The sequence below is a fragment of the Mus musculus genome, chromosome 19 (assembly GCF_000001635.26).
Source record: "Mus musculus strain C57BL/6J chromosome 19, GRCm38.p6 C57BL/6J".
NCBI lineage: Eukaryota > Metazoa > Chordata > Mammalia > Rodentia > Muridae > Mus > Mus musculus.
The window spans coordinates 29,861,166-29,886,071 of record NC_000085.6 but is presented as its reverse complement, the minus strand read 5'-3'; the positions used below and the strand labels follow the sequence as shown (position 1 = coordinate 29,886,071).

Sequence of the window (24,906 nt, the reverse complement as noted above, 5' to 3'; positions counted from 1 at the left end):
GATGCAAGTTCAATTCCCAGCACCCACATTAGGTAATTCAAAACCACCTGTCACTTAGGATCCAGGGAATCCGACCCCTCTAGCCTACACAGGCACCTGCACTTACATATACACAACTACACACAGACACAGAAACATAATTAAAAATAAAATAGAAATGTCAAAACTTGATTTCCTTCTTAACTCTCTCTTTGGGTATCGGCTTTCAGCAGTGAACAGCTGGACGTGGGTTCATTAAGAGTACAGGAAGCTGTCACCAACAATTACTTCTTTTGGAGGAACAGGTTCAGACCAAAGAAAACATTGTCAGTGGCCAAGAACAAAATGAACAAAATGAAAACAACGCAACATTTGGAATGGAAACTGGCAACAGTTCCTGCTGGGGTAGTGTTAACCATCATTAGGATAAAGCTCCTACGCGATTCGTAAAAGAGAGAATGCTGTGTCCAATCTGCTAAACCTAAGTACAATAAAGCTATCTTTATGTGATATCCAGAGCAGGTAATTAGTAGTGTGTATGTGTATATATAATCTAATATATCTTATATGTGATATATTTTATATATAAATATGGTATAATATATCTTACATATAATATATTTTATATTATATTTTACAAAATTACATGTAATTAGAATATATTATCTATTATAAAATTAATATAACATTTAAAATATTATTCAATGTAATATATAATGTACTATATATTATATATGACATGATATAATATATAATAATATACAATGTATAATATGTAACATGCAATATAATATGTAAGATGTAATATATAATGCATAATATATAATAAATTTTCTTTGGATATTAACTTCTCAGCAGAGAACAGGTGGACTTGAGTTCAGTTGGAGTTCAGAAATATAATCGAAATTACACACACACACACACACACACACACACACACACACACATATACATATATATATATATATATATATATACACACACACACACACACACATACATATATAGTATATACTATATAGCACATTATACTATGTATATTTATTTATTTATAATTATAGTTATATAGTCTGTTATAGGTTATATAATTTACATATAACTTATTATATATTATATGTATCATATATGTATTTTGTATATGATATAAATTGTATGTATATTCTATATTATACAATATATTATATACATGCATATAATATTGTATATTATATAATGTATATTATATTATGTAGTATAGTATATATTTTATAGATGCATATAATAATATCTAACATATAATTGTATATATAAATATATAAGGTATAATATGTTACATATTTTATATATTATGAGCTATGTGATATATACTCACCTCTGACCTCAGAGTAGTCCAGCTCCTACCTTATTACTCCAGATTCCCTGGCATCTAACAGTACCTGGTAAAGAAGTAAATCTTGAATTGACTTAATGTCTGCTCCTTTTCCCTGAACATCTCAGATGTCTCTGTGATCCAGTCCCACACTCTGCTCTTTGGCATCCAGACTCTCCCTTCTACATACCCTTTATATATATTCCATAAATATTGATTTATATTTCTCAATAGTCCCTCCCAATTCATTCAATAATTTATCTAATGTATTCTGGATATCTTCTTTTTCCTGACATTTCCCTTCAAGTGTGTGCACACACATGCCATGACATCTCTATGGAGGTCAGAGGACAACTTGGGAGTCAGTTCCCCACTTCCATACGGGGATCTCAGGGTTTGCTGAGTGAGTGACTTTACCCACTGAGTCTTCTCACTGGCCCTAGTTTGACTTCTTGAAGAATTCCTGACTTGTTGGTGAAAAACAAAACACTAGGCATATTAACCTCCACACTGCTGTACTCTTTTTATTCAAGCTAAGGTCTAAGCTTCTAGCACCCACAACGCTGTCCTTGCTCCAACTCATGGGTACCTTTTTGTTACAAAAGAGAGAAAGAGCAGAGGTGAATTAGTCCCAAGGGTTTAGGGGGAGGCTGGAAGAGCTTTACAATGTTCAGATGAGTTCCCACGGCTCTGCTCTGCACTGCTTCACAAAAATGTCCCCAGCACTGCATCTTACACTTTTGTTCTAAGGGAAGTGTCCCTAAGTCCCTCAGGGATGTGTGCCAGGGTCCTAGTGTAGTTGGAATTTATGCAGATAAAATGCAAAACACACAGGACTTTCCAAAATACAAAGAGTATTTGGGCATATAATATATTATTAATGATTTAATTTATCATTTTTATACAACATTTAAATAATAATGTTTATAGTAGATAATAATTTTCTTTGGATATTGGCTTCTCAACAGTGAACAGCTGAACTTGGGTTCAGCAATGTAACCCAATATATATATATATATATATATATGTATAATATATATATATAACATAAACATATATTATAAAATATACAAATATATAGTATAATTATTTATTTATAATGTAATTATAATTATATAGTCTATGTTATATGTATAATGTGTTGTATGCATATTATATATATATATACATCATATATTATATGTATTTGGTATATAATAAACATATATTATTTAGATCATTTTCTTTCCCATCCCCCAAATCTTTCCAGATCCTCCCTAGCTCTCAACCTACTCATCTTCATGCTAAAGTATTCATGTGTGTGCTCTCTTTCTTTCTCTTTAAAACAACAACAACAAACCCAAAATGAAAATCAAAATAATCTAAATTTTAAAACAGTAAGCAAAAAATATCAAAAGAAAATGAAAAGTACATATATGGACACACAAACATCGAGTCTGTTTTGTGTTGGCCAGCTACTGGAACCGATAGGAGAATATCTTATGTGTTTTCTATTGTTATAAAAAATAATTCAGCCAGATATAATGGCACAGTAGGCAGGGGAGGTCAGATCTCCATGAGTTCAAGGCCAGCCTGAGCTACATGGTGAGACCCTGTCTGAAAGAAAGAAAGGAAGAGAGAGAGAGAGAGAGAGAGAGAGAGAGAGAGAGAGAGAGAGAGAGAGAATAACTCAAGAGAGAGAGAGAGAGAATAACTCAAGATTGGGTGGTTTCAGATTTTCATTTTATCGCATACACTTTTTACAAAAGCGCCTCTTAGAAGCAGATTGCAGCAGAGGTTTGTTTATTTCACAGTTCTGCAGATGTCCAAGGTCTTGATACCAGCATCTGTTTGACCTCTGGTGAAGTTTGACCTCTGGTGAGGTCCTTCCTGTTGCTCCAAAACATTGCCTAGTGAGACCGCATTCAAGAGAGAGAAAGCTTGTCATTCCTATAATAACCCTGCCATCCACAAGGGAAGCAATTCATTGCATTAGTCACTTTTTTGTTACTTCAGTGAAACACCAGACAAAGCTAGTTATGAATAATAGGCTTCCTTAGCTCACAGGTTTGGGAGATGGCCTTGCATCATCGTACGTTTTAGCTATGTCTCGTGATGGTTTGTGCCATGATGTGAGGACAAGCAAGTGGCTATATCTTGAGCCAGGAGCAGAAAGCAGGAGTCTGGCTTTCTCCTATTATAGTGGCATGCAGGAACTTCCAAAGGGCCACATAAGAGCTGCAGAAAAGCTCCCAGAAGACAGTCTTTATGTTTTCAGGTGACTTCAACACTTTCCACTGAGTCCTGCTTCCAACATCCCTACCCAGGGACCAAGCCTTCAGCTACACTGGACCCTTGGGGGGTTATGACCCAAAGCACAGCACAGTTCAAAAGAGAAAGATTATCTTCTGCACCTCAAGCTCCCTCCTCGAAATACCATTAAATGCAGATGTGGGGATTCAGCTTAATACAGATGCTGGGAGACAACATTCAAACATTAGCTGGGCACTCCCTCGTTGCCCAAATAATGTCATGTAAGAAACCATCCCCAAACTTAGGAACTTCACAAGCATCAACTTCAAGTCTTTAGGGCAGTGGAGAGGTTCTGCCCGAGTCTTGTAGTACTTGTCACAGGTGCAACACATCTATAGTGGCTACTGGCTGATGTAGGATAGCCCTGGCAGGGAAGAATGCCTCTGTTCCATTGTCACATCCTCCCGTAGTTGAGATCCCCCATGATCTAATGAATGCAAGGGAACAAGAAAGAACAGAGTAGAATTGGAGGCCTTGGCTTGGAGGCCTAGACAAAGACACTTCTGTTGTGTAGGCAATTATTAGGCTTTTTTTTTTGTTTTGTTTTTTTGAGACAGGGTTTCTCTGTGTAGCCCTAGCTGTCCTGGAACTCACTTGGTAGACCAGGCTGGCCTCGAACTCAGAAATCCACCTGCCTCTGCCAACCCAAGTGCTGGGATTAAAGGTGTGCGCCACCACGCCTGGCTAATTATTATGCTTTAAAGACAATAGATTTAAAGAAACAGATTCCACTTTCCCTGGATCTCACAGATTGTCTATCCTAGCCTGACAGCAAGTCTGGCTTGCCTGTCCATCACTAGAGTGACAGGTGTGCCATGCCTGTGTTTTTACATAGACTTGGGGGTTGGAATTAAGGTCTTCTTGCTTTTCCTCTGGATTTTATAAACACAATTTTCCCACTTCAGTGCTGTGACAGAGAGGAAGGATGGTGAAAGTGACATTAATGCTAATGGTGACAGTCAACAGACCAGAGAGTAAAAGGTCCCAGACAAAAGAATAAAGCACTGCTGGTGGTTAGTTGGGACCACTCACAAGACATCAGAGGGGGCTACTCAGAAATACAGCAGGCATGGTGGCTTCATCTGTCAGCTTTCCATCCCTGTGTGACGGAACACCAGAGAAAACAACTTAAAGAGAGACAGATGGATTCTGGCTCACAGGCTCTGAGTTTTCAGTGCATATTTCATTTTTTTATGGGTCTACGGGAAAGCAGACCATCATGGCAGACACCATGGTAGAGAACAGAGCTGCTCACCTGAGGGCAGCCAAAAGGGAAAGAGAGAGGAGAGAGACAGACGGAACATGACACACCCAGGGCATGGCTTTCTTGCTCCAACAGGTTCTTAGCCAGCTCAGTTTCTGTCACTGCCCAACAGACTGCTCAATTATGAATGCATCATCAGATTTGCCCTCTGAGAAGGTTAGAGCCCCATGACATAGTCACCTCTCTGCACGGAAGCATTCAGGGGTTAGTCCTTTAACACAAAAACCCTTGGCGCTGTTTCAGATCCAAAATCTAGCTTTAGTCAAGTTGTAACTTTTGTTAACGGTTGTAACCAAGTTGTAGATGGTAACCAACTGAAGCAAGATGTAACTTTTTTCATGTAACTTCTTTATCTCCATTCATGTTTCTCGTCTTCTCACTTCTCCCACCCCCCACCTCACCCCCACCCCCGCCATAAAAAAAACGCTAAGGAATCTGTTTCTTGCTTTGGTTTCTAAAAAAAAAAAAAAAAAAAAAAAAAAGAATCCAACCACTGAAAACAAGAGAAAGTGTTCATAGAAAATAGCAAAAATTAACAAAAAGAAGGACCCCTCCCTCCTCACGTGGCTAGAAAGGGGAGTCACATGCAAGGGGAAAGAAGGCTTGCTGGGCATCCAAAGTAAATGTGCTATATTCGCTAAAACTCATAGAGGGAGGAGCCGACTCTAGGAGGCCGATTACTGTTCTGTCTTCACTAGCCTGTGTGACCTTATACATGTCCTGTAACTTCTGTATCTCCTTGCTTCCTCCCTCTGCAAAACTGGGGTAAAAAACCACTTTTAAGGTATGCTATATAAATTAAATTAGCATATGCAAAACAATTAGCCAATGCCTAGGACGTGGGAAGCCCGAGAAGGGCTAAGCTGCCTATCACTAGTGTCTCAGCAGTAGTGTTTGTGGTCCAGCGACTAGTTGGGCTTCTGCATGTCTGTGAAGGGATCTGGTGCTGACACTTGTCATTCACATGCATCTATCTCTCAGGATTTTGACGCCATGTACGTACCAGAAATCCAGAGACAGCCCTAGAAAAGAAGAAGAGACTTCTGAGTTAAAGTCCTGTTTCTTCCACTCTGCTAAAATAAAATCTTGAACTAAGGCTGAAGGTGACTTTGAAAAAAAAAAACTGAAACAAAGTTAACTTCTTCTTACTTCATGTCTTGGATTTATGTGCACTCCTCATATGCACCCCCTGGACTTGACTGAGTGCCTTGTAGGTTAGATTGCTAGTCTTTTATGTGTAGAGGTCATACAACAGGAGAGGTGGAGAGGTTACAACAGGAGAGGTGCCTAGCAGATATTAGACAAGTGAAAGGATAGGATTAAATTTTAAGTTTTTAACCAAAGTTCATAAATTGTTTAATAATTACAATAGACATGAAAATTTCCCTTTTACTGGCTTCAGTTGTTCAGTGATACTAAGTATATTCATGTTATTGTACAATTACTACTTCTGTAATGTCTTAAAACATCACCCTAAAAGGATCCCTGAATCCACTAAGCCACTAAGCATGGCCGTCACACACCCGTTCTGAGCCTCTGGAAATGGGCTTCCTCTCCCTCTGTGGTTTACCTACTCTAGGTAATGTGTGTAAGTGGATTCATGCAACATGTAATCTTTCGATTCTGTTTTTTTTTTCCCACTAGAGCGATGTTTTCAAGGTTGTAGTACACATGTGTTCTTCATCTTTTTCCTCACTAAAAAGTCCAGGAAACATCCACGAGGCCATCTGATTCTCTTTTCATCCTCTCTGGACACTGGGATCATTCCCACCCTGGGCGTGTGAAATGGATGCTCACGTATTTGTTAGAGTGCCTCTTATCAACTCTTTAGGAATTGAGTAACTAGTTAGTGTGGTGGTGAGGTCAATGTTTAACTTTTTGAAGGATGGCCAGACTGTTTTCACAGCAGAAGTGTGTTGCTGATGAAATCAAAAGCCTTTTTCACCTTTGGATGGCCAGACTGTAATCTGTATTAATTCTCCTTTAACTCAACAATTCTCAGAATCCTTCCAATCTCTGGTCCCTAGAGCCTGAGCTGGCCATCATGGCTGCTGTTTCCGAGCAAAGGGCTGGGGCTGCACTTTGCCTCTTGGAGTAACTCCTGGAACGATGCCCCATCCACCCCATCCACCCTGTCCACCCCGTCCACCCCACCCACCTCCTCTTCATTCTTTTCTCCTAGACTTGAGCCTTGACCCCCGCCTTCCCAGGGTATATATATTATTACAAACTGGAATTTGCCATAACCCTCTTCAGACTGATCATTTTATATTGTCTTATCGTTAAAATGTCATGGAAACAAAATCTAAAGAAGGTTGTGGCAGATAAGCAAATGTGTTCCTTAATTACAAAGCACATCTTGTGTTTTCAGTGTTAGGAAGCAAGCCTAGGACTGTGCACATGCTCAGAACACACTTTACCTCGGATCAAAACCCCCTGCTCTAGCAACCTTTCTTCCAACCTGTCTGCTCAAGTAGAGCGCAGCCAGCTTGCCCAGAGGTTCTGCTTGTCTTCGCTCTCAGGAAAGGCACTGTCCTAACCATCAGAGCAATGGTTCTCAACCCACAGGCATAGCAGCCTTCCTGCATAGCAGATGTTTGCATTGCAATTCATAACAGTAGCAAAGTTACAGTTATAAATAGCAAGAAAATACGTTTATGGTTGAGGGCCATAACAACATAAGGAACAGTCCTAAAGGGTAGCGGCATTAGGACAGCTGAGAACCACTGCTGTAGAGGAATCACTTCCTTGCTTTTCTTAACAGCCTTTCGAGCCACTTGTGAGACAGTCAGAATCCATGTTGACTATTCCAAGTGAAGACTGCTTTACAGATTCTGCGCCGTTCACCTGGAGGGACCCACGGTGTTTGTTGTTCAGAGTCCTGGAGACTTGGTATTATATCCTTAATTCATTCAACATTGCAAAATGTTGACATTCCAGTGCCATTATCTCCCCTTCATTTATTTGTAGGCATATTATATCAAGAGAAACTTCCACTCCCCAGCCATTTAGCTCTCCAGTGGGGCTGTTTGTATTTTGAAGGCTGTCCCTGGACTCTTGCTCTCTACTTACTAAGTTGCAAAATAAACAATCTCCTGGCATCTTAACAGAGGTGGACAGTCAGAATTTCAGAGGACACTGAAATGAACACGAGTCCGGTGTGCTTCAGACTGCTGCCGTTGCTGCCTCTATTGATGCTTTCTGCCAGTTTTAGGAGGTGCTTTTTTAAAAAGTTACTGCATGTTTGCTGTGTAAAATTAATGGGCTCCATTAATTATATTATCATCCAGAGGTATCATGTTTATTCACATCGCTTCCTTCCTCTCCCGTTACATTATCCTCCCTTTTGTGCTAGTGAAACATAAGGTGCGACCAGTTGTGTTACAGGATTCACCTCACTGAATCTGGGAAGAGATTCTGGGGGGAAACACATACTTTTAAACCTGTTGACAAAATGTGGGCCTCTCTCTACCCCCACAAAAACACTGTGGAGCACTGTTCCTGTTGCTAAGAGTACCAGGAAGTGGGATTCTTGCGGGACCCACCTCTGCAGCCTCCCCACACCCAGCCCAGGCCAGAGTTTCCCTTACTCACACACGTGAGGAGGAGTTTGAACGAGGCCTGTGTTTTGAGGCTCCATTTCCTCTCAGATTTCCACTCTGCCGCAGGCCCTTGCCTCTCCACAGAACACTTCCCAATTTGCCAACACACTGTTAGTTAAAGGAGGAAAACTTGGAGCATCCTGTCAGATTCAGAAAAACAAAACAAGAAGAAAGTCTCCAGAGACCACTATTAGAGCATAGCCTTTCCGGAGGACCTAATGGGAATACAAGTGCCCCAAAGCTCTGAGTGAAGGCTTTACCCTGACCTCTCAGACGTAAAAACTAAAAACTGGCAAAAAAAAAAAAAATACAAATAAAACCATGTCACAGTGGAATTGCTGCATTTCTTCTTATATTTCTTTTTGCAAACCTCTTGTTTCCAGAGAGTCCTTATGTGCAGTCACATGATGTTGTCTGTTGTGTCTGGATTGTTCCACTTGCCTTGTTTTCTAGGCTATTCCATATTGCAGTGTGCATCAGTACTGTATTATTTTCTAAAGCTGAATAGCACCTGTTTTGTGTGTGTGTGTGTGTGTGTGTGTGTGTGTGTGTGTGTATGTGTGTGTGTGTTTGTGTATCCACACCGCATTTTATCTCCCGGCTCGTCTGTTGAACCTTGGGGTGGTTTCTGTCCTATGGTTATTGTGAATGGAGATCCCGTGAATGAGGGCACATGATTTTCTGTTTCAGTACTAATTTCAATTTTGCATAGACATCTACGAGTAAGACTGCTGTATCAGGTGGTGTTTCTTTTTTCTAAATAAGTGATTCCCCCCTTTTTAGCCTACCGTTTTGTTCGTTAGTGGTGAGTGGGGTGATGCTGGGCCTCCTGGGTGCTCTGAGAACTCAAGTCCCTCTGAGATCTCTCTGGCCTGCCACGTGATATTTCTATGGTGAACATTTTGGGGGAGCTGTTATTCTGTTTTTCACCACCAGTACACAGTTCTACAATCCGGCTGGCAAAGATTCTAATTTCTCTGTATCTTTACTGTTGTGTATTCTTTCCTACTTTTCTAGCTTTCCGGGGGTTATTTTTTCCTAATCTGAATGGTATCTTATTCTACAAAGGTTTTGATTTTGATGAAATCCACTTTTTTCCTCTGCTAGATGTTTTGGTGTTGATATTCAAGAAAGCATTGCCAGATGCAAGGTCAAGAATATTTATTTCCCTTGCTTCCTTGATCCCCTTGCTTTTTTGATTCATTTGGGGTTAATTTTGTTTGCACTGTGTAGTGTCTCTGTCCTGACAATTTATAAACACTGTTTGAAAGTATTAAGTAGCTTTCCCAAACCAGCTTCCTAGTAAGTCCAAAACGCCATCACTTCCCATCCCCTGCTCTTATCTGGTGCAAGTAAAATCACCTCTTACCAGCATTACTGCTCTAGTCTCTTCCACTCTCCTTGATTCCCGTCCAGCCACTACATGCTCCTATTGGGGTAAAGCCAAACAGCTTCTTAAATACCTACAGCAGCCCGACATTGTTCAATCAGGAAAAGCCAGGTTTTGTCACTGACCCTTAAACCTCTAACTACCGCATTCCAGTTACCTCTTTGTACTGTCTTCAACACTCTAACCTCTCTTTGCTCAGAACAAACTCCTTCCTGTCTCTCAGGCATGCTACACACTCTCTAGCCTGTGCTCTTAGCCCAGCTGCCTCCTCAACCTGGAACACTTTTCAGCCAGATACATCCATAACTAACTCTTTATGTCCTGCTAACTGTCAACTCTGAGGCCTTCTTGCATAAAATGGCAGCCTATTGCTTCACGTCTCTGTCTCCCCAGTTCTCCCTCTGTCTCACATCTTCCCTATGGACACATTCTGATGTCATTTCATTATTTGTTTGTTTGTTATGTTTCCTTTTTCTGTCTCTCTTTCTCCCCTACTAGATTTTCAGCTCCCTGGCAATTTTGTCTGTGTCACCCACTGCTACATGAAGTTTTTAAAAGAGTACTAGGCATACAATGAGTGTCTCATATATGTCTCATGAATGAATGAAGTTACCGGACAATATAATAAAAGCCAATCAGGCTTCCAGTGCTGACAAGATCAACACTCAGGACTAGTATCTACTTGGATAGTGTAACCCATCAGTCAGTCTGCCCTCATAAGTCAAGTCCTGCCCTCTCACTCTCCCAGTCCTTCTCTGTGGTCAACAGAACACTCCTGTCTCCTATGGTATAAAGGTATTTTACATGTGTGAGCCTCATGTTCTTCTCAGGCTTCTCATACATTAGCTCCCCAGGCCGCTCTGTGCTGGAGTAGCATCTACTTTGTTTGTTCCTGCTCTCAGTGAGTTTTCTGTCTTCTTCCCCATCTGTGACCTATACAGGGCATATTCACCAGTAAAGACCAGTGAGATTGAAGGCCATGTTGGGTACCAGTAAAAGTCACAGTTGAAGAGCTAATGCCCCAGCTGTTACTGCTGGAGCCCAGGTGACTTGATGGGTCAAAGTGGCTCACTGTCCAGATGTTGTGGTAGCCTAAACTGATCCAAAGAAATTGAAAGGAAAGCAGAGTGAGTGTGTTTCAGGATGCCAACCTGCCCCTGGAGGCTATTTCCTGACACTTCAGTGGCCGCAGTGAGGAGTGATGTACTTTTCAATGCTTCCATAGAATATGAGCAAATGAAGAAGTCACTGGGAACTCCAGGAGTTGGGTAGTAATAATGGCAATGCCAAAATCACTGTCTTAGTTAGGGTTTTACTGCTGTGAACAGATACCATGACCAATGCAACTCTTATAAAGGACAATGTTTAATCAGGGCTGGCTTACAGGTTCAGAGGTGCAGTCCATTATCATCAAGACAAGAACATGGCAACATCCAGGCAGGCATGGTACAGAGAGCTGAGAGTTCTACATCTTCATCTGAAGGCTACTGGCAGAATACTGGCTTCCAGGCAGCTAGGATGAGAGTCTTATAACCCACACCCACAGTGACACACCTACTCCAACTTTCTAATAGTGCCACTCCCTGGGCCAAGCATATACAAACCATCACATTCTACTCCCTGGGCTGAGCAGATACAAACTATTACATCCACCTACAATGAAAGTCTGAGAACTGATTTTGTACAGGTTAGGTTAGTTTTTCCTCTCTTGTAAGTGGAATGAATCAGGCAGCTACTTCTAGTGTTGCACAATAGTGGCTGGTTTTGTAGAAAAGAGATTTATTCCAGAGTTGGAAAGATGGTTTTATGCTTTGTTGGCTTGTCTTTAAAATGAACAAACTAACTAGCTAACTAACTAAACTGAAAACTTTATTGTCTGAGGCTCATTCAGGAGCTTGCAGGAAGGTACTCTGCAGTGAGGCTTTTAGTGGGGAGCACAGATGAGGAAAGCTCCTGCCTCCTGGTGGACAGGTATTGTGTCCAGTGTGACTTAGCTGAGGGCCCATCTTGATGCAACTTCTCTTGGAGTGGAAGACATAGCTGCTGAGGGTAGCCTGAGTCTGAAAAGGAGCTCATCATCATCTGAGCAGGTCACGTTGCTATTCAGACTGGATTGGTCTGAGCGCCTGAGGTAGCTAAGGAAAGTCTCACCTGCTATATGATGGACAGTTTGAACAGGATTTTTCCTACAACATACAATGTACTACTGAAGTGGCTGACATAAAACTGCGGAGTTATTTTAAGAGGCCCCATTGCTGGTTTACTGTGTGTTTACATGAGTGCATATAATGTTTGTTTAAAAAGCGTGCTTAGTTCCCTCATAATCCCATTTGACTCTTGAGCAAAATAAGACAATGAATGTCCAGAAAAAAAAAAGAAAAGCACAATTTTCCCTTTTTTTTGAAAGTGGATTGTTTTCCCACATAATATATCCTGATTATGGTTCCCCTCTCTCTGCTCCTCCCAATCCCCCCCCCTAGTCCTCCCATCAGAATCCACTCTCTTAGAAAAACAGGCTTCTAAGGGATAATTAAAGTAAAATGATAAGGAAAACAAAAGCTAACACGTCAGGATCGAAGCAACAAGGGAAAGAGCTCAAGAGAAGCGCAAGAAACAGAGACCCACTCATTCACACACTCAGAAATGCTACAAAACACTACACTGGAATATAGACACAATATAGTGTACACACAAAGGACCTGTAGGGTCAGAAGAGAAGGAAAACATAAATATATATTATATAATAAAATAATAGCAAGATAATTTAAAAATAAAAGGGAAAGCTCTGGAAGGACATTATGAGACAAGGAACCTCTAGAGATGCTGTTGAGTTGTTTTCTATTGCTGGGCATGTGCAAACTCAGTTCCTATTAGAGCTCTGACCAGCTTCTTTTCTGCCTTTATGAGCAAGCAGGCACTGGGCAGAGAATTTAGAAGAAGACTGAGGCAGCATTAGGGATTTTCTCTAAGAAAAATGCCATCTGGGACCATGTTTGCCAGAACTGGCTCAGGCTACATCCCTGACCCTCAGACAGATGAGAAGATGCTAAGAGACAGGGACTCCTGACCTTTGTGTAGAGTTGCCTCTGTGCACCCCTCTAGAAATACTCTCTTCCCTTCTGAGGACTGCTCTCTAGCCAGAGAGACTAGTTTTTGAGAATACCCTCAACAACCAGCTCTGTTCTTGAGCTTCGGCTCATGGGATGGGGGTAGTAAGCGTCACCGACATAAACATAACCAGCAACCTGAGATTATTACAACAAAGACCTCTTTTCATCCCCTGATACACGAGAGCCCAGCTGTAGCTCTGTAGCTTGAATCAGTGCATACAACCATTGAAGGAAGGCCGGCTCTACATTACATCATAGACTCCAGCTAAGGGCAAGAGCTCTTGGGAAACACCCAGTGAAAGCAAGGTTGGGGTTTCATTTCCTAGACTCTATGTTAAGCTGTTTTTCTCATAGCTGTGACAAAAGACTCGACAGAAGCAACTGCAGGAAGAAAAGGTCGATGGTGGCCCAGGGTTTCAGAAAGTCCAGTCCACTGCGGAAGAGAAGGCATGGCAATGGAAGTATCTCTGCTCATGGAAGAGTAAGGGAACTGCAAGTCACATAGAGACTGGACCAGGAAGAAGCAGGGGCATGATGGGAACGATCCAGGGATGCCATATCCCCAAGAAACAACCCCCTGTGACCTACCTTCTTTAGATAGGCTCCACCTCCTAGAGATTCCATAATAGCGCTGGCAGTTGACGTTCAAACACATAAACCTGGGGGAAATACATCGTATTCAAAGCATGACACCCCCTATTGCTAGGTCTCTTCTGGTTGGCCATTGGCTCCTACTAACCCCCAGTTACTATTGGACAGTCTCTCTCTAGAACTGTGTTCTGTGGACCCACCCTGCTCCCTGTGTTGACCTTCCTGGTTCCTTTAACCTGACCCAGCCTGTTGTAGGTGGCTCTTTTGTTAATTCTCCTTATTCTGTCTGGGCATGCCATAGTTCAAACATGTTTTGTCTATGTCAAAACTCATGTTGAAGCTTTAGTCTTCAATGTGCAGTATTGGGAGATGGTATCTAATGGGAAGGTCATGGAGGCTGGGGCCTCAGAAATAATGGATCACTTCTCACTCTCAGACTGGCTTAGTCAATGAGACGGTAGGCTTTATAAAGTAAGGCTACCCCTCATGTTCTGTCTCTTCTCCGTGCCCTTCTGCTTCCCCCTCCCCTAGCCCTCTACCTCCCCTTGTTATAAATACATATGAGGACCTAGTCTTACACACCTGACTGATCTTAAAACCATAAGCCAAAATAAACCTATTTTCTTTGTAAATTTTCCAGTGTTAGGTATTCTGTTACAGCTACAAAAAAATGGGCAAAGTGTCTCGGCTTGCCTGTCAGGGCCTGTTTGATTGAGCATGGTTATAAAAGCTGGAAACCACACTGGTGGGGCTCTTTTCAGCGTACAGAGCAGCGCACAGAGGAGTGTGTGTGCCTGAGACAACAGAACCTAAACCCTGAGCCAGCACAGGTAGCCTTGCCAAGCAGCCACAGTGTGGCTCACACAGTTAGTTCATCTTCCTCCTACCTTGTTTCTTACAGCCTTGGTCCTTGCCCTGTGTTAGAATAAGTCTGTCCCCTGTGTGCCTTAGACATTCCTGGGATCTTTATCTGTTAGTCCTCCGGCAACCATGCTCCTACCTTCAGCTTTGGGGTCTCTTTGATAATAACTGTTTCCTGAAACTGGGTTGGAATCTTACATCTCTACCCTTGGTGGATGAGACCACGGTCTACAGCCCCCTCCCTGGTTAGAGGCACTAAGGGGAAGGTGGGAGGATGCCACTCACACTCCAGTGAAGTCTGCTTGACAGGCTGAGAAGCCTGGGAGCACTCACGAGGCAAAGAGTTTCTAAAGGAACTCACCTCCTGGAGCTTTGGCGTTCTCATTCACCCGTATACTCACACCCTATCCCCGCGTTAGTCTAGTGTATGGATCCATGTGCTCTCTTTTGCTATTATTTTATTATAAGTGTCTTTTAAGATTGAATTCTGACATAGCTAAAGCCTCCCACCAGTGTTCCAATGTTCCAGAAGCTGATGAACTTGGAATCTGGTAGGAATGCAGTAAGAAAGTTACCTATTCAGTAACTAAGCATTACAAAAGACGGAGCCAGCAGCTCGGGGCTGGTCTGCAGAGTGTTTACTAAGGACAGTAGCCAGTCTCACCCAAACAAGGGAATACCATGAAAGAGCTAGGGAATCCCACTGAGACAGGGATCTTCTCTACAGCCAGGTATAGCAGGCTTCATTACATATTAGAAGCAAGTTGGTGAATTCTTCTGACAAACGGAGAGTCTACACAGATACTTAAAAGTACAGCCAAGATACAAGAATTTACTAAGGCCTAGGAAATAGGGGGGTTGTGGTATTGCATTATTCATGAGAAGGTCTGCTAGAGCAGAACCCCCTGGTGCTAGCCTTCACAAGGCTCAAAGGAGTAGCACAAATTCTGACTAGGGTGTGAAATCCTTAACTGTCATTAGCTAACCCTAGGCAGGACTGCTTTATCATTACTGTAAACATTCACCTGGTTCGTGTAAGTCCCTTTGTAGTCATTCCTTTGTTTTGTGTCAGGTAACTTCAATGTACTTTGCCTGCTGTGACTTCCTACCCCCTTTATTTTCTGTATTATATAACACGTGTTCACTTTGTGACATACATTCAGATTCTACACAATCTCCTGGGTGCATCTGTCTGTCATTTCCGCAGACTCCTTGCCCATCTGCACCCAGAGACTCGTTCCACGCAGACCAAGGGACCCAGAGGCTCTGCGGCAGGAGGAAGGTGTGTGTACCAGTGTCAGGGGAGCCCGTCAGTTCCCCAGCAGTACTTTCTATAGTTTCTTCATCTTTCTCTTCTTCCTGGGAGCAAAACCACAATCATAGGTTCTGAACATCATGGGCAAAGTTCACAAACCGTATTTGAAGACCGATCAGGTAGGTAGTTTTCTGGGCAGTGGGATGACAGGGATCAAGACATTCAAGCACAGGGTAGTGATTCTGTGGGATGTCTGTATTCTAGCTGCTTCAGAGCAACCAGATCTCCCCTTTAAAAGGTGTGTGGTCATGGGGCCTGGCATCTCTGAATGCCTGGTGTGGATGCCTCGCAGCATCTCTGTTTGCTCCTCATTCTCCAGTCATTATCTCACTTTCCCCTATTCTAGCATATCTTAGTCTGAAGGCTGGGATAGCTAGCTTTCTGTTACTCTTCCCTCTTAGGCTCCAGTTTGTCTACTCCATCATTGCCCAGCCTTCTAGAACACAGAAACTGCCCCACTATGGTTGGTCTCAAGAAAACGCAGCTAGCAATATCAAGGATGTCTCTAATGCCTTCATCATCCAGCTCTCACTGGTGGCTCCTCTTCTCACTCTTCCCTCAAACCCTGCGCCCTTTGCTAGTCCGATTGTCCAAAGCTATAGATTGAGAAACTGATGACTCAGAATTGAGTCACTGGCCCTAATAAAATCACTGTGGTTTCTTGTGCCATCAACAGAGGCACCAGGTATAGGTTAAAAGGATAAAATTTCCTGGAAATTTAAAACTAAAAAAAAAAAAATTTCAAAAGTTTCTTTTAAACAACCGATACCACATTCACAGCAGCGACTTCTTGTAGTGAGAGCCGAGTGACCTCACCTCTCCAACGCTATGCCAAATTTGCTAAGAGGTAAAATTTGGTAACAAGAAAAGTTGCAAATGTGTATTAAGATAGTGAAAGCTGCAAAAGCTGAGATTTTTTTCAATCCATACGTATGGCAGTTCCTCTTCAGATTTTTCCACCATAGCACTGGAAGTTGAATCCAAGCACTTGAGCTGTGTTCCCTAAACATTAGTAGAGGCTTTTTTTTTTTTTTTTTTTTTGAGGAGGGTTGTTGGCAGGGTTTTGAGCCTTGGATACAGCCAGAAAAGGAAATCATAGATTCTCTTAATTATTTCCCAAATAAATGATTCTTCTTGCTTGTTATGCCTTCCTAATCCTGAATAAGAAAACAACCACTTGGTCAATTCTTGGAAATGAACTTGCAAACTTTTGTATTCACAAACCACATGAAGCTCAAGAAGAAGGAAAACCAAAGTATGGGTGCTTTGGTCCTTAGAAGGAAAACAAAGCACTCACATGGAGATAAAGAGTGGAGCAGAGACTGAAGGAAAGGCCATCCAAAGACTGTCCCACCTGGGGATTCATCCCATATACAGTTACCAAACCCAGACACTACTGTGGATGCCAAGAAGTGCATGCTGAAAGGAGCCTGATATAGCTGTCTCCAGAGAGGCTCTGACAGAGCCTTACAAATACAGAGGATGCTCGCAGCCAACCATTGGACTGAGTATGGAGTCCCCAGTGGATGAATTAGAGAAAGGATCCAAGGAGCTGAAGGGGCTTGCAACCCCATAGGAAGAACAACAATATCAACCAACCAGACACACCAGAGCTCCCAGGAACTAAGCCATCAACCAAGGTGTGCACATGGCTCCATCATCAATGGGGGAAGAGGTCCTTGGTCCTATGAAGGCTCAATAGATGCCCCAATGTAGCAGAATTGAGGGTGGTGAGGTGGGGGTGGGTGGGTTACAAAAAGAAGAAGAGGAGGAAGAGGAGATCACACACACAAACCTATAAAAATTCTAAAAGAAAACACAGAGGAAAATTGATGTGACCCTTAATTTACTGACGAGCAATAAACAAAAGCAACATTGATGAAAGAAAAATATGGGAAATTACAAGCTAGTTATGTGATAAAGGACCATAGCCAAAATGACATAAACCACACTTAATACTCAATCGTAAACAAATATGAAAATTCCAAAGATCCGAGCAAGTCTCTCATCAATTAAGTGGTAGATGGATAGGGGGCAGACAGTGACCTTACTTTTCTGTAGAAAGATGTAACTAAAACAACAATCAGATGTCAGGACAAATTCATTACAGTATCTCAAATTCAGCACATTGACATTGCTGGATGCTGGTGATGATATTGAGCAATATGAAGTCACTCATGGCTGTTGAGTTTGGCAGTTTCTAACAAAGACATTCTCAAAAGACAATTCAACAGCTGTTCTCTTAATCTACGCTTCATTCACTCAAACTTGTTTGAAAGGAAGTTCACACAAACACCACGCATAAGTGTTCAGAGAAACTTTATTCATAATCACCAAAGATGGAAGTATCCGAGCTGTCCTTAACACGGAAATGAGTAAACAAACTGCAGTAGTCTATATATTGGAATTCTTCCGAGTTTTGCAGAAATGAGCTCGAGAGCCATCCAAAGGAATCCTGAGTGCACATCTCTAAATAAAAGGAACTTATTTAAAACAGCCACAAACTTCACAATTCAGTTTTCAGAAAAAACAAAAAAAAAAAAAACCAAACAAAAAACAATTGAGCAGTCGCCATGATTCAGAGACTGATGAAATGTTAAATGAGTCGGAGAGGGGGTTATATTGATGGTGAAACAATTATACCTTGTTAGTTAGTTAGTTAGTTAGTTAGTTTAGTTAGTTAGTTAGTTTGCTTTGCTTTGCTTTGTTTTGTTTTGTTTTGTTTTGTTTTGTTTTGTTTTGTTTTGTTTTGAGACAGGGTTTTTCTGCATAGCCCTGGCTGTCCTGTAACTCACTTTGTAGACCAGGCTGGCCTCGAACTCAGAAATCCACCTGCCTCTGCTAACCCGAGTGCTGGGATTAAAGGCGTGCGTCACCACCGCCCAGCTATACCTTATTATATTAACATGACAGAATACCACTTTTCAGAGCTGTAAAACTTTGGAGCAGAGATTAACAGAAAGGCCATCCAGTGACTGGGACAGCTTGGATCCATCCCATGGGCAGGCACCAAACCCTGACACTATCACTGATGCCATGTTGTGCTTGCAGAGAGGAGCCTAGCACGGCTGTCCTCTGGGAGGCTCTGCCAGCAGCTGACTGAGACAGATGCAGATACTTACAGCCAAGCACTGGACTGAGGTCTGAGACCCCTATGCAAGAGTTAGGGGAGGGACTGAAGGAGCTGAAGGGGATGGCAAACCCATAGGAAGACCAACAGTGTCAAATAACCAGACCCCTGGGAACTCCCAGAAACTAAGCCACAAATCAAAGAGCATACACGGGCTGGTCCGAGCAGCCCCCTGAATATATATGGCAGAGAACTGCCTTGTCTGGCCTAAGTGGGAGAGGATGGGCCTAATCTTATAAATACGTAATGCCCCAGGGAAGGAGGGTGGGGATGGGAGGAATAGGCTGTAGGGGTAAGTGGGTGAGAGAGCACCCTCTCCAAGACAAAGGGGAGGAGGAATGGGGTGTAGAACTCTTGGAGGAAGGACCAGGATGGGGGGGGCGGGGGGGCAACATTTGGAATGTAAATAAATAAAACAATTTTTAAAATGAGCTGTAAAGCCCTAGAGAATAAGTAATAAAACTTAAGATATGCAAATTTTAAAGGGCCAGAGAGCAATTAGCCTCTCCCAGGGATGAACCAACCCCTTTAGTGACTGTCCAGCACAGAGTAATTAACCCTGAGACCATGCACACACACACACACGCACACACACACACACACACACACACACACACACACACACACAAACAACAAGAATGGCACAGCATGCTGTATTTTTATATATTTGTGCATACATATGTACTTGTATATGAATGTAATAATCATAATCAAAGGAAAAGAGACTTTTCACCTGAGAATGAGAGGAATATGAGAGAGGCTGGGAAGAGGAAGCTGGGAGGATCGAGAAGGAGGAAAGGGAGGAGGGAGACTGAAAATAATTGTATTTCTGTGGGAAAACGCTGCTAACTAAGTCTACCTGGGACCAGATAGCCTTCTGTCTCGAATAATGGAGGACTCCCCTCATTAGTTGCCTTTCTCCTTCTCTGACCTTCTCTGGGGAATTCTAAGCCCCCAGACTTGCCTCTGCCTTCACATAGATTCAATTAGTTTATAGGATCAATTTTCTTTCTCTTGACAAAGTCTGTTCAACCAGCACCAGGGGTTCCAGCTTCCCCGTGCTAATGAGGCATTTTAGGTATCCTAAGGCCAGCCAATGGCCTTTGCCCATCCTGGATGTCGCTGCTCTTAGTCCCCGAAAACTTTGTAAGCCTTGAATCACCTTAAGAAAAGTTGATCTGACTCCTGAGTGCGGCTCTTGGTGTGGTTTATTTACCATATATACTCACAGGGCTTCCAAACCTCCTGTTCGACATCTCTGCTCATACCATCCTCATCGACTGAATCGGCCAACCATCTACAAGAGTGCAGAGCTCCACATATTTCAATTAAAACATTTTTTTAAAAAATAGTCAGTAGATTGGGGGACCCTAGCAAGGGATTCTTACTATTTTAGGGGAACCTGACTCTATTGTGATTGCATGAGACGCACACATTGAAGAATTTGGATTGCAGCACCCACAGCGGGCAGCTTATTGCCAACTGGAACTTGAGTTCCAGGGATCTAACACCCTCTTCTAGCCCTTGCAGGCTCTGCATGCAGGTGTGTGCAAATATACATACACATACACATAAATAATGAAATCCTTAAAAAAGAAACATGATGAATACGACATTAGCCAGAGTTTGATTGTCCACATCAACAATGTGAGTGTAGTCTCAGGAAGCAAGGTCCTGTAATGTAATAAGACTGATTCTGTAGTTTCATGATCTGCCTTCAAAGAACCAGTTACCCTAATCTAACCATGGGTGGCAGGGTGTAATGGTTTGTATGTGCTTGGCCCAGGGAGTGACACTGATGGAAGGTGTGGCCCTGTTGAAGTAGGTGTGGCCTAGTTGAAGTAGGTGTGGCCTTGTTGGAGTAGGTATGGCCTTCTTGGAGTAAGTGTGGCTTTGTTGGAGTAGGTGTGGCTTTGTGGGTGTGGCTTTAATACTCTTGTCCTAGCTGTCTGGGAGCTAGTCTTCCACTAGCAACTTTCAGATAAAGATTTAGAACTCTCAGCTCTGCCTGCACCGTGCCTGCCTAGATGCTGCCCTGCTCCCACCTTGATGATGATGGACTGAACCTCTGAACCTGTAAGTTAAATGTTGCCCATTATAAGACTTGCCACGGTCATCGTGTCTGTTCACAGCAGTAAAACCCTAACTAAGACACAGGGAAAAAGATATCAAATGGGTGAATATTTTACAAACACTTGTTAGATGTTCTGTGATGTAAAGATCATCTAAAGCCCAGAAAATATAAAAACTGTCAAGCAAAGAAGAACTTAAAATGATGGGATTTCTAAATGTAATGTAGTATCCTAGATGAATCCCTGGACAGAAAAATATATATTAGAAACATCTAAGGCAACATAAATAAAATATTGACTTATTGATTTTTGTGGATCAATAACATATTAAGTTCCATCATAGTAAAAACCCTACACTGATATAAGATATTTCTGACTAGAGATACTGTGTGCAAGGTATCTGAGAACTCTGCTCTTTTTTTGCAATTTTTCTGTTATTTCAAACTTTTCTAAAGGGTTCATTTTTCTTAAAATAGAGAAAAAAGATATCACACGTTTTGGGAGGTTGAGGCATAAGGATCACTAGTTTAAGGGTGGCCTTAGAAGCATAGTGAGATCAAGGCTACCTTGCAGTATGTTGTGGGCTCCTGTCTTCAAAACCTGGAGACGAAATGGACTATAACACCAGCACAGACAGTCAAGTGTGCAAGCAATGGGGATTTCACAAACCCAGGGGAAAACATACAGAAATTATTAAAGAAGATGAGAGTATTTCCCAGAAGCAAGAAATGTACTCCAGGCTGAAAGAGGTGTCTGGTAGTGTTCAGAACAAATGACATAGTTAAAGAAAACAACAAAAGCTTATTTCATTCTTGTGCAAACAAAAGACAATAAAAACTTTGATGGGGCAGAGAGGAGTCATACATAGTACAAGAAAGTTTTTAAGTTTCTTTTAAAAAAAATAAAAAAGCATCTAAACTCCTAGAGATTATCAGAAGTAGAATGCATTGAGAAACGCCTAGAACGTTCTGTGGGACAGTTATTCTTTCTAATGAGAGCAAAAACCAAGTGGAACTACAGAATCAAGGCATTTCACAGGCCCATGTAGCATTAATAAATGTTCTTCCAAATATAAGAAAGTAAAAAACAAAAGATCCAGGCATCACGATCCAGTGCAACAGAGGCCATGTGATTGCCTGGGGTGGTGCTGTGTGGCAGAGCTCAACAGCACCAGACATATGAGGACTCCAGAAAAAAATAGCATGATACCAATAAGACACTTGGTATTGGAATATGTGTTGATAGTTTGCTGCAAAATGTAGCAGAACTGTAGTAAGTACAAAGAAAATCAAGTAATTGAAAAGTAAAAATCCAAAAACAAAAAACAAAAACAAAAACAAAAAAAAAAAAAAAGCAGGGCATTGATGGCGCACACCTTTAATCCCAGCACTCGGGAGGCAGAGGCAGACAGATTTCTGGTCTACAAAGTGAGTTCCAGGACAGCCAGGGCTATAAAGAGAAACCCTGTCTCAAAAAACCAAAAGAAAAAAAAAAGAAAAGTAAAGTAAAGTAAAGTAAAAATCCACTATGGAGAAGTCATTATCAACAGAGGAAAAAAAAAATCATAGTATACTTGGTTAAACAGTGAATAATATCTATGTGGACATAATAAAGATTTGGTGAAATATTTTTTATTTTTAGCTTTTTTATCGATTCTTTGTAAGAGGGGCACAGGATGGATCAGTCACATAAGAATTCATGTAAGTGACTCTAGTGGCCATTTTCCTGATTGAGTCTGGGGTGGCAGAGATGAAATCTAGATTTTAAAGGATGTTAACTCTGGAATGCTGGAAAGGAGTATTTGCTAAATGGGAGAAGGATTAAAAGCCCCCAGCCTTTGAGCAAGCCAAGGTGACCCGCAAGGAGCTCAAAGCAGTTTAACTAATTTACTGCTACAGATGACCCCAATGTGGTAGGCAAGAACCCACTTTAAATAATTTTTTAGAGATTCTCAGATGGAATGCACACACACACACACACACACACACACACACACACAATGATATATAGTTCAGGAGTGGAGAATTAGTTTCTCAAAGAGCAGAGCCAAGTCACATGGTTCCCAAGCAAGTTGAGAGACTAGAGCAAAGGAACACAGCTGCCAGCTGGCATTTACCCCAGGGACCTTTCTAAAAGGATTCCAGCTGCCTCAGAGCTTGGATTCAGAGATGCTGGGAGCCCCTGGTGTGGAAAGGGAAGGGATGAGAGTTCATGTCTGCCCAGCTGTAATGCTATAGGGCTTGTGATAAATCTAAAAGTTCTCTGTGTCTTTTATTTGAAAAATAGCAGGTAAAGCAATAACTGTTGTCACAATGATTTCCTCTATTAATTAATATATACAGAATATTAGTGTTCATTTTACAGAAATCAATGTGATAGTTCTTTTGAAAAGTGGGAATCCATCTACCTCAAGACTATTTTGGGGTATATACTCACTCAAAGGACATTCCATCCTACCACAAGGGCACTCGCTCAGCCATATTCATTGTGACTTTACTCATAATAGTCAGAAATTGGAAACAAACTAGATGTCCCTCTGTGGGGCAATGGGTTATGCACAGACAGCCTGGTTTCCAGTTGAGCTTAGGTCTTGAATTTCCGTGGGACCCAGTGGGTGGCAATTTCCACCTACATGGGACAGAAGATGTTTGATCATGTCTCCTGGACCCTTGGCTCCTGTCGAAGTTACCGTCCCCACAACCCCCACAGGAGAGGTGTGTGGCTATCAGTCACATAGACAATGTCCCAAGCTTCTGGCATTCTGGCTAGACTCCTCCCCAGTTATCTTGCAACAGCAAGATAGCCCAGTCCACTATAAGAGGTGCTGCTTGGCCCCACCTCTCTCTCTCTCTAAGCTTTTACCTCTCTTACTCTCTAGCCTTCCTTCTCTCTCTCTCTTTACCCCTCTTTTCACATGGCCATGGCCAGCCTCTCCCTCTCTCTTTCTAACTTCTCTCTTTTCCCCTGCCTTTCTACAATAAAGCTTTAAAACCATAGACTGTCTCTGATCATAAAGGCCTGCCATGCTTGAATGATGGGATAGGCTTTCTCCTAACGAGCCGCATCTAACCTCCCACCAGAAGGCCTTCCTATGCTGCAGCCACGGACCAGACTAAGGACTCTCGCCTGCATGGGAACCAATCAGATCCCTCCCTTTACCCCTGCCCTCTCCTGCCTTCCTCCCCAGGGCTGAATGCCGCCCCAGGAGCCATATTCAGTTCTCAGCTCCTCTGCCATATCCAGTGTGGGATGCTAGAGGCTGAGAATCTGGTACCTGGGGCTGCCCCTTGTCCACCACCTGCTGTGTGGGGCCAGTGGCCTAACACAGCCAGATGCCCACCTGGGGCCACATGCCTCCTGGCGGGATGCGGGTTCTCTCCCACTCTCCTCTTCTCCCACACCCACAGCCCTACATCCCTCCATAAAAGAATTGACAAAGAAAGTGTGGTACATTTACATAATGAAGTATTACTTAGCTATTTAAAAAATGATGCCTTTAATTCAAGTATTAAGTGCCCAGAAGGCAGAGATAGGCGAATACAGAGCGAGTTCCAGGACAGCCAGTGCTGTTACACAGAAAAATCCTGTCTTGGGGGGAGGGGGAGCAGGCATCATGAATTGAACTAGAAAAAGCATTCTGAGCAAGGCAATATAGACCTCAAAACATAAATATGGTGTGTATTCAATTATATATGGATATTAGCCATCAAGTAAATGATAACCAAGCTACAATCTGCAGACCTAGAGAGGTTAGGCTAAGAGAAGGGATCTGGGGGTGATGCATGGATCTCCCTGAGATGGAGGTAGACCGAGGGCAGGTGAGGACAGGAGTGGGAGGGGTCAGGAGTGGGAGCATTTGAAGGATAGGGCAGAATCCAGTGCAGTGGAAGCTTCCTGGAATCTAAGGCAGACTCCTAGTAATGGGGGAGACCGAGTCTCAGCTGGCCATCTC

The 24,906-nt window shown here is 42.3% G+C and overlaps 2 long non-coding RNA genes across 2 annotated transcripts in view; one reads left to right on the top strand and one right to left on the bottom strand.

Annotated features, from left to right (window-relative positions):
• Gm41832 overlaps positions 1-24,906 on the top strand; it is an 89,018-nt gene that overhangs the window by 40,973 nt on the left and 23,139 nt on the right. The window lies entirely within an intron of this gene.
• On the bottom strand, positions 1,383-8,623 carry Gm36209. Its single transcript, XR_386645.2, has 3 exons — positions 8,478-8,623; positions 5,887-5,905; positions 1,383-1,394 (listed from the first exon to the last, which is right to left on the bottom strand). It is a non-coding gene; the product is annotated as a predicted gene, 36209 (long non-coding RNA).